The following is an 8,412-nucleotide window of genomic DNA, read 5'->3' on the forward strand; positions in this document are numbered from 1 at the left end:
TTATGATGCTTGCTACAGTGTAGCGGCTCGAGTTAGGTTGAACCCGTTGGCCAGCTTCCCTCAGGGTCATTCCACGGTTGATTACATGGTCCACTATTGTAGCTCTGATATCATCAGCAATTCTATTTCTTACTCTTCTTACCCTTCCTCTCCCCCCTCCTCGTCCTCCTCTCCCCCCCTCCTCGTCCTCCTCTCCCCCCTCCTCGTCCTCCTCTTGCTCCTCCTTGTCCTACTTCTTCACCTCCACGTCCTCTTCCTCGGCCTCCTCTACTTCTCACTCTTCCTGCTCCCTCCATTGTACTCCACACACAGAGCTTACCTGTATTATAGTGCTTAGGCTGATTGCAAAGTGAACTAATTATCTAAAAAGGTTTTCACATGTGACAGTGTGCCAGACAGTTGGCAAAATAGTGTAAATAATGGCCGTAAATGTGTATAGTTTTGCTTGGAGTGCGTTGATCATTTGGGAATTGAGTGTAAAGCAGTGAGTTGTGTTTACAGTTCTGCAAAAAGAGTGCTGTGCAGTGGATTGTAGCTACAGGTTTGCAAAGTGTGTGTTACAAAATGGCAAACTGAGTGCAAAGCAGTGTTTGTGCTTTTAGTTTTGCAAACTCAGTGAGTGGTTTTGCTATAAGTATTAATAGTTTTAGAAATTGTGCTATAAGAATCACAGTTAGGGTTTAAGCATTCAGAAAAAACTGTAATATGATAGACCCGCTGCACTTTCCCTAGACCATTGCAAAGTTTAGGGTAAGTAGTCTTCAGAGTATCCACAGAAACCACATCAACTCGCACCAGCAGGCCAAGAGCTGTAATGGCGGGCAGGCCTAGCAGTGGAGTGCTCAGGTTTCTTACAACATAGACCTTCTCTGTTGTCTGTTTTGCTCCGTAGTTGAGCTGTAGCTTTGTAAAACCTGCAACGTCCAGTGGTGTTTTTCCAGGGCCTAACAAAGGTCTTTCTGGCTGCTGGAGAACTGGTCTTTGTTCGTTAGCAAAGATCTTTGACAAGTCAGAGTCAGCTATTACAGTCACATCTGCTCCAGTATCCAGTTTGAAAGTAATTTTTGCATCTTTCACTTGTATGTTGGCTGACCACGCCTGGCCATCACTGGAAACTGAGCCTAGGAAGAAACCTTGCTCCTCTTCCTCCTCAATACTTTGTACTGTCTTGCTTTGTCTGCAGACGTGCTGGTAGTGACCTTTTTTTATAAACGACATTTTACATCATGTGCTGGGCACTCAGGTTTCGGATGTGGAGAGCCTCCGCACTTGTAGCATTTGTTACTTTGTCTCTTGCTATATTGCTGTTGTGTTTTGACAGTTTTATTTTTGAACATGTTGAACTTTGTCTTGTCATGCTTTTTTATCACTCTGTCAATTGCATTCACATTTACTTGCATCACATTTGTTTCACTTCTCAAAGCTGACTGTTGCTTTTAGATTTCTTCTGACGGCCTGGCCATATTTATAGCTTTATCCAAGTTCAAGTCTTTTTCCATCTGCATGCGCTCAGACAGCCTCGTGTCAGCCAAGCCCACTACTATTCTGTCTCTTATCAGCTCATCGTGGAGCGGTCCGTAGTTACAGTGCTCTGCTAATGCATGCAAGGCAGTCATGAATGCATGAATGACGAAATCTCTCGAAGCGACGGACCCATCTTGTCCATTCATGTGGTTTGGAAAAATCAAAGGGCTCCGGTGTTCTGGGAATCCATCCTACCCGTTGTTTTTGCGCATGTGCACAACACAAAATTAAGTGGCGAACCGTCCTACCTTTGTGAATATTAGCTAGAAAAATATTGTGATGGGTAAAATTAAGTGCCAAACCATCCTACCTTTGTGAATAAGAGCTAGAAACATACTCTGGCGGGTGAAATTAAGTGCCAAACCATGCTACCATTGTGAATGTTACCTATAAGCATACTTTAACGGGTAAAATGAAGTGGCAAACCATCCTGTCTTTAAGAATATAAGCTACAAGCATACTCTGATGGGCAACGTTAAGTGGCAAAACGTCATACCTACTTAAATTTGTGCTGGAATTACTCTGTGACAGCAGATATGTGCATAAACTACTTACGGTAGGATGTTTTGCCAAAGTAGGAGGGTTTGTCAGAACACCAGTGGTTGGATGCTAAACATAGTGCTGGGAGTGCTAGCCGCAATGCTAACTCCTGCCCTCGGACGATCGTCTGCATCGTCATTTGGCATTTCCTTTTCACCTTCCACTTCTCCTCACACTTGGCAGATGTATGTCTTAATCACACAGCACTTCTGACACCATGTGTGATTCTTTCTCTGAATCGGAATAAGTACGCGGGACAACTGTGTGCGATAAGGCCAACTCTTTACTCACTTTATTGCCAGTGCGTAACACGTAATTACACAATTACATGTAAATAAACACAAAGTTTAAAAACTGAGATGAACTGTATGCAAATGTACTGTTCTCTTCCCTATAAAGCAGCCATGTGAGCTATATGATTTAATACACTGTGTGGACCTCTTACTGCGTTCTGTCTATAGAAATTAAAAAGAAACTAAAAAAACTTTAATGCCTAAATGCATAGTTTCATATTAGCTTTTACATTTATGCAAATAAATTTCTGGTTGTTTATTGTCTTGCCAAGATGACAGCCTGTGCATGGCTTAAACTGTCAGTTTTAAAATGTATGAAGATTATATGTCCTGTAAATGTCTTGTTCTCTGATTTTATAAGCTGTTGGCTCTCTTAGCTTCCTGTGAGGTTGGAAAAGTAATAAAGGGCTTCCACGGTGTTGCGGCTCTCCTTTGATTTCACAATACAATGATGTTTTGTACCACTAGAGGGCAGTAGACACACACAATGACCTAATGGATTTCATCTGATCCTCCGATCATATATACATATAGTTTGAATGAAATGACGCTGAATATTTACAATGAAAACATTTATCTGCTAAAAATAAAATCAAGAATGGATTCATTTTGTAGGAACCACTAGTATTAGTACTGGTACCTAAATTTTGTGCTTTTACTTTATATAAATAAATATACTTTCATCATGAATTATGCACTTCTGCATTGTGTGCTAGAATATACAGCTATATATAAATTCAGCACCTTGTACATTCATAACATGCACAAACAACCTATCAGCATAATGCTAAAGACTGTTACAGGTTATTAAATAAATTGGTTTTTAAATGTTATCTGATCATAGATTCTTTTTCTTTTCTCTCTCTCATGGAGTGCTCAAGATAAGATAAGAACCAGTCCATTACAGTTTTCCAACATTCGGAAGAATGTCCGAATTACGGCCATTTCAAACAGAAGGAGCAGATGAAGAGTCACTGCACGGACATGAAAGGAACGAACTTCAGTGTAAACGATCAGTTCCCAAAAGAGATCCTGGAACGACGCAAGGTCCTGTTCCCCGTCTGACGCACCTTAATACAGATTGGCTCCCGTGCTGTCATCGCCATGCAGGTCCGGCTCTACCCCGTTAGTTTGTACTAACGCCATTCCAGATAAGAATCCGCGACGTTTTTCTCTCCTCCTCTTGCATTACAGTTTTTTCTGATTGCTTAAGCACATTTTTTGTAACTATTGGCTATTTTTGCAAAACTCTACACACAAATAAGAAAACCTGTCACCCAATTATCAAAACATTGTAGTTCTCTTGCAAAAGCGAACACAGCTAGATTAACTCTTCACACCTTTGTATAAATGGTGTTTTCGTATCAAACAGTACACACAAGCCATCATCTACTAGGCACACAATGCGCCAACTGCACACTGATGGTATGAATACAAAACACATCTGGCTTTTGCTTTCTCTGTGTACAGATGTCAATTGGTCACACTTTTGTCATAGTGTCATGTAAACATACAAGGATCCAAACTTCAAGTATTGGTGTTTATTCACACTCATCAAAACCAAGACAAAGTCAGAACACAAAATAGGAATTTCACAAAAAAAGGGAAAAAAAAGACAATCAGCCTACATCATGTCGTCTTTCTGGGTCCGGCCACAAAATTTCGTCCACATCGCATGCGATATCCTCCAGTCCAAGGCACCGGGGAAAATATCTCCTTGAATGCCGTATCCAGGCCTGACATGATGCCTGGTCAATATCTCCACATGCCTCCTCCATTGCCTGTAAAAGGGCTACCTGTTGATGAGGATGACGGTCGTACACTTTCCAGCGCCAGGCAGAGAAGAACTCCTCGATGGGATTTAAGAATGGAGAGTATGGAGGGAGGTTGAGTGCCATGAAGGATGGGTGGTCTGTAAACCAGTTGCGGACCAAAGCAGCCCTATGGAAACTAACATTGTCCCATATGATGACATATCGGGTCTGCTCTGGTCTCTGAACAGTGAGCATGTCATGCAAGGTGTCCAGGAATGCAATAATGTGTGCAGTGTTGTATGGGCCTATGGTTGCATGATGGTGAACAACACCATTTTGGCTTATAGCTGCACACATGGTTATGTTACCACCACGTTGTCCTGGGACATTGATGATGGCACGGTGTCCAATAATGTTCCTGCCACGTCTCCTGGTTTTACTGAGGTTAAAACCGGCCTCATCTACAAAAAGTAGCTCATGTCCCATTGCATCTGCTTCTAGTTCCATCACTCTCTGGACAAGACAAAACAAATTCAGCACAGCACTACAGTATGCACTTCCAAATTCAGAACCAATGACACTAGCTTACCTGCACATAGTCATATCGCAGTTGCTTTACACGTTCTGTGTTTCTCTCGAAAGGAACTCTGTAAATTTGCTTCATTCTTATTCTGTGGCGCGCAAGTACACGACTTAGTGCAGAAATGCTTGCACTGTGTATATTTTGAAAGATGGTGTCATTATCAATTATGCGCTTACTGCTCCTTCCATTGTACTCCACATAGACAGCTTACCTGTGGCCTGTTTATAGTGCTTAGGCTGATTGCAAAGTGGACTAATTATCTAAAACAGTTTTCACATGTGAAAGTGTGCCAGACAGTTGGCAAAATAGTGTTAATGATAGCCATACATGTGTATAATTTTGCTAGGAGTGTGTTGGAAATTTGGTAATTGAGTGTAAGCACTGAGTTGTGTTTAAAGTTCTGCAAAAAGAGTGTTGTGCAGTGAATTGTGCCTACAGTTTTGCAAAGTGTGTGTTACAAAATTGCAAACTGAGTGCAAAGCAGTGTTTGTGCTTTTAGTTTTGCAAACTCAGTGAGTGGTTTTGCTATAAGTATTAATAGTTTTAGGAATTGTGCTGTAAGAATCACAGTTAGGGTTTAAGCATTCAGAAAAAACTGTAACATAAATCTAACTTATCAACTTTTTAATACAACGTGACGTCATAATAGAGAAAACCCGTCAGTCTCCATAGCGCTAATGCGTTAGTTACAGTGTTCTTCAACGTTTTTGAGAAAACGTAAACGAAGTTTTCTTCGTTTACGTTTTCTCTTTCATCCCTTCCGCTTGCCCTTTTCCATGGTTTTCCTCCTTCTAATTTCTTTCATGCACCGATCACCTGTTTTTCTACACAGTCACAAACGTCACCCACTATTTTTACACAACTGCACAGCACGATCACGCACATTCACATCACCACATCCACTACAGCCTCACAGCATACACAGACATAGAGGACACACATTTATATGTGTCATATATATGAATATGCACGCACGTAATAAGACTTATGGAGCCTCTCGCCACACATGTTTTTCTCTGTTTCTTTCTTACACTCAATTGATGTATTTCCTTGTTCCTCACTCATTTGAGCTGCAACGTTAGCTGCACACACACAACTGTGGGACGCTAAGGTTTGTCACATGGAATGTGTATGGAGCTGGCTCCACAGAGAAGAGGTTAAAAACTAGGGCTGGGTATCGTCACTGATTGCTAGAATCGATTCGATTCCAATTCACAAGGTCGCGAATCAATTCGAATCGTGAAAATTTTGCCTCAGAAATATTATAATTCCGATCACGCATCAGTACATTTCCATATTTCTTTGTCTATAAAAAGAAAGCTGACACTTGCAAGACTTTATCCAAGGTGTAAGTGTCACAGTTTGCCAGGGCAAACCGTGGGGAAGTGAGGAAGGAGGACCCAAGATGCAGGACTAAACTGTATTTATTTACAGTGTGGTTAACAATAGATGCACAGTTTATCCCCGTTGCTCCCCAAGACTCCCGTGTGTGTTTCCCACTCAGACGTCCGTGTTCGTGCTCCCCGCTGTCGTGTTTGCTGTCCTTCCTCTCCACGTTCCTCCTGCAGGAAAACAGTAGAAGCAGCCGTTAAACACTGACCCCCGCGGGCACACACAATCTGCACTTCCTATACACTCTCTCTCTCACACACACACACACACACACACACACACACACACACACACACACACACACACACACACACACACACAGACTTGGAGTCTAACTCAATGATCCTGCGCCGGTGGGAGCTCCAACACTCTCCTAAATAGCTCCCCCGACGAGCCCTGATCAGCAGCAGGCGTGTGGCAGGGGCTTCAGGTGTGGCCAGTCCCCTAGCAGGGCCACACCCACCAGGCCTGAAGGCGCCTGTAAACAGGTGTTCGCAGAAACACCTGCATCCACACACACACACACACACACATCTGCAAACAGGAAGACGAGGGACAGCACTACCAAAAATACATATAATGAACAATAAGTCTGTAACGTTGGGTTGTGTTGTGTGGTTGAGAGGAGGCGGCAAAACACCTAGCAGGCTAGTCGGAAGAACACACACCCACGCTGGTATTGGTAATCCACGGTGGTTCTTTAATACGCCTTCTTCAACAACCATATAAAAGCCCGGCTGAACGGCTGCGGCTCAACAACATAACGCCCAGCGTTCATACAACCCAAGCGTTGCAAACAAAACCAAAAAAAAGGTCTGGAGAAGAAAACATAAATCCGTCCCTCGTTAAGCACAAGCGTGCAGGCACGTGTCCTCATAATCCCAGAGAGAGAAAGCAGTGGCACAAACTGATGACACCATCAACCCTCGACTTGGGTGTCTTAAAGGGACACCACACCATAGTGGCTGTTACAAGTCCATAACTGCTCAGGACAGTAAGCATCACAGCAGATGCCTTTGTGTGAAAGTAACTGAGGATAAAACACAGAAAAACATGAAGGAGATTTTCCTGGCCTGGGATTTTATAGCAGATAACTTTAAAAATATTCTGCACTAGATCAAAAACGAAAGAAAACCATGAATCACCATATGAACTATAAGTTCGCTGCTGCTCTGCTGGTTAATAAAACCACGTCAGCTGAATCTACTGCTTCATCATTATCATACTGGTGAACATACAACATGGTGTCAGAAGCGACGGAACACGTACTCCGTAGTTAACGATATTTTTTTTCGTCTCAAGTCTATTCTGTGGGTGCATTTTTTTTTGTCTCTGGACTGCAGCCGACATGGCGGAAGGATTCAGGAGGCCCGACCCGCTTGTTTTCGATGGTAATGTTGCTGAAATTGGCGCATTTTTGAGCAAGAATATGACATTTTTATAGCGGCGACACACTCTGACAAGCCAGCGCGCACACAAGCCTACATATTGCTCAACTTAGCAGGCCCCAAAGCTATAGAACGGGAGCGGTCTTTTGTTTACGCGCCAGAAGTGAGAGAGCCCGGCGATGGAGGACGAGTCCTCATTCCTGCAGAATCGAAGGCGGATCCTGAGTGCCTCAAAAGGAAATTCAGAGAAATGTGCAGCCCACAAACCAACGTCACGATGGAAAGACACAAGTTCAACACGCGGAATCAGAGGACCGGTGAGACTGTTGAATCCTATGTGATTTACGGATTAAAGCAAAAAGCTGCAGATTTGGTGATCTGAGTGAAGCACTAATAAGAGACAGACTAGTTTGTGGCATCAACAATGACAATTTAAGGAAAGTGCTACTGCGTGGCAGTGATTTAACATTAGCAAAAGCCATATCTGTCTGCCAGATTCATGAAATGACTGAAGAGCACAATAAAACACTTGTTTTTCCTCAACAATCTGCGGCAAATGTTGATGTCCTCCAGCCCAAATTTACAAGAAAGCACAGAGGAGATGAAATAAAAATAAGTGGCCGGTTAGCTCAGTTGGTTAGAGCATGGTGCTAATAACGCCAAGGTCGCGGGTTCGATCCCCGTACGGGCCACAGTTACGTTCTTTTGACTGGCAGGAACTCTGCAAGCCTCACGGTGAGGACATCAACGCCCTCACGCACTGCGTCACGGACTACATTAATTTCTGTGTTGAGAACACTGTGCCTACCAAGAACATACACTGTTTCTCAAACAATAAACCGTGGGTCACCCCAGAACTGAAGGCCCTGCTGAACAAGAAGAAGAGTGCTTTCTGGTCGGGAGACAAGGAGGAACTTAAGAAAGTCCAAAAGGATCTT

At 43.1% G+C, this 8,412-nt stretch overlaps 1 non-coding gene across 1 annotated transcript; it reads left to right on the top strand.

Annotated features, from left to right (window-relative positions):
• Nucleotides 1-8,092: 8,092 nt before the first annotated feature.
• trnai-aau (transfer RNA isoleucine (anticodon AAU)) lies at nt 8,093-8,166 on the top strand. Its single transcript has one exon. It is a non-coding gene; the product is annotated as a tRNA-Ile (tRNA).
• Nucleotides 8,167-8,412: the final 246 nt, after the last annotated feature.

Source organism: Perissodus microlepis, chromosome 18 (genome assembly GCF_051167445.1).
Source record: "Perissodus microlepis isolate ML-2025 ecotype Zambia chromosome 18, ASM5116744v1, whole genome shotgun sequence".
In the NCBI taxonomy this organism is placed as follows: Eukaryota; Metazoa; Chordata; class Actinopteri; order Cichliformes; family Cichlidae; genus Perissodus; species Perissodus microlepis.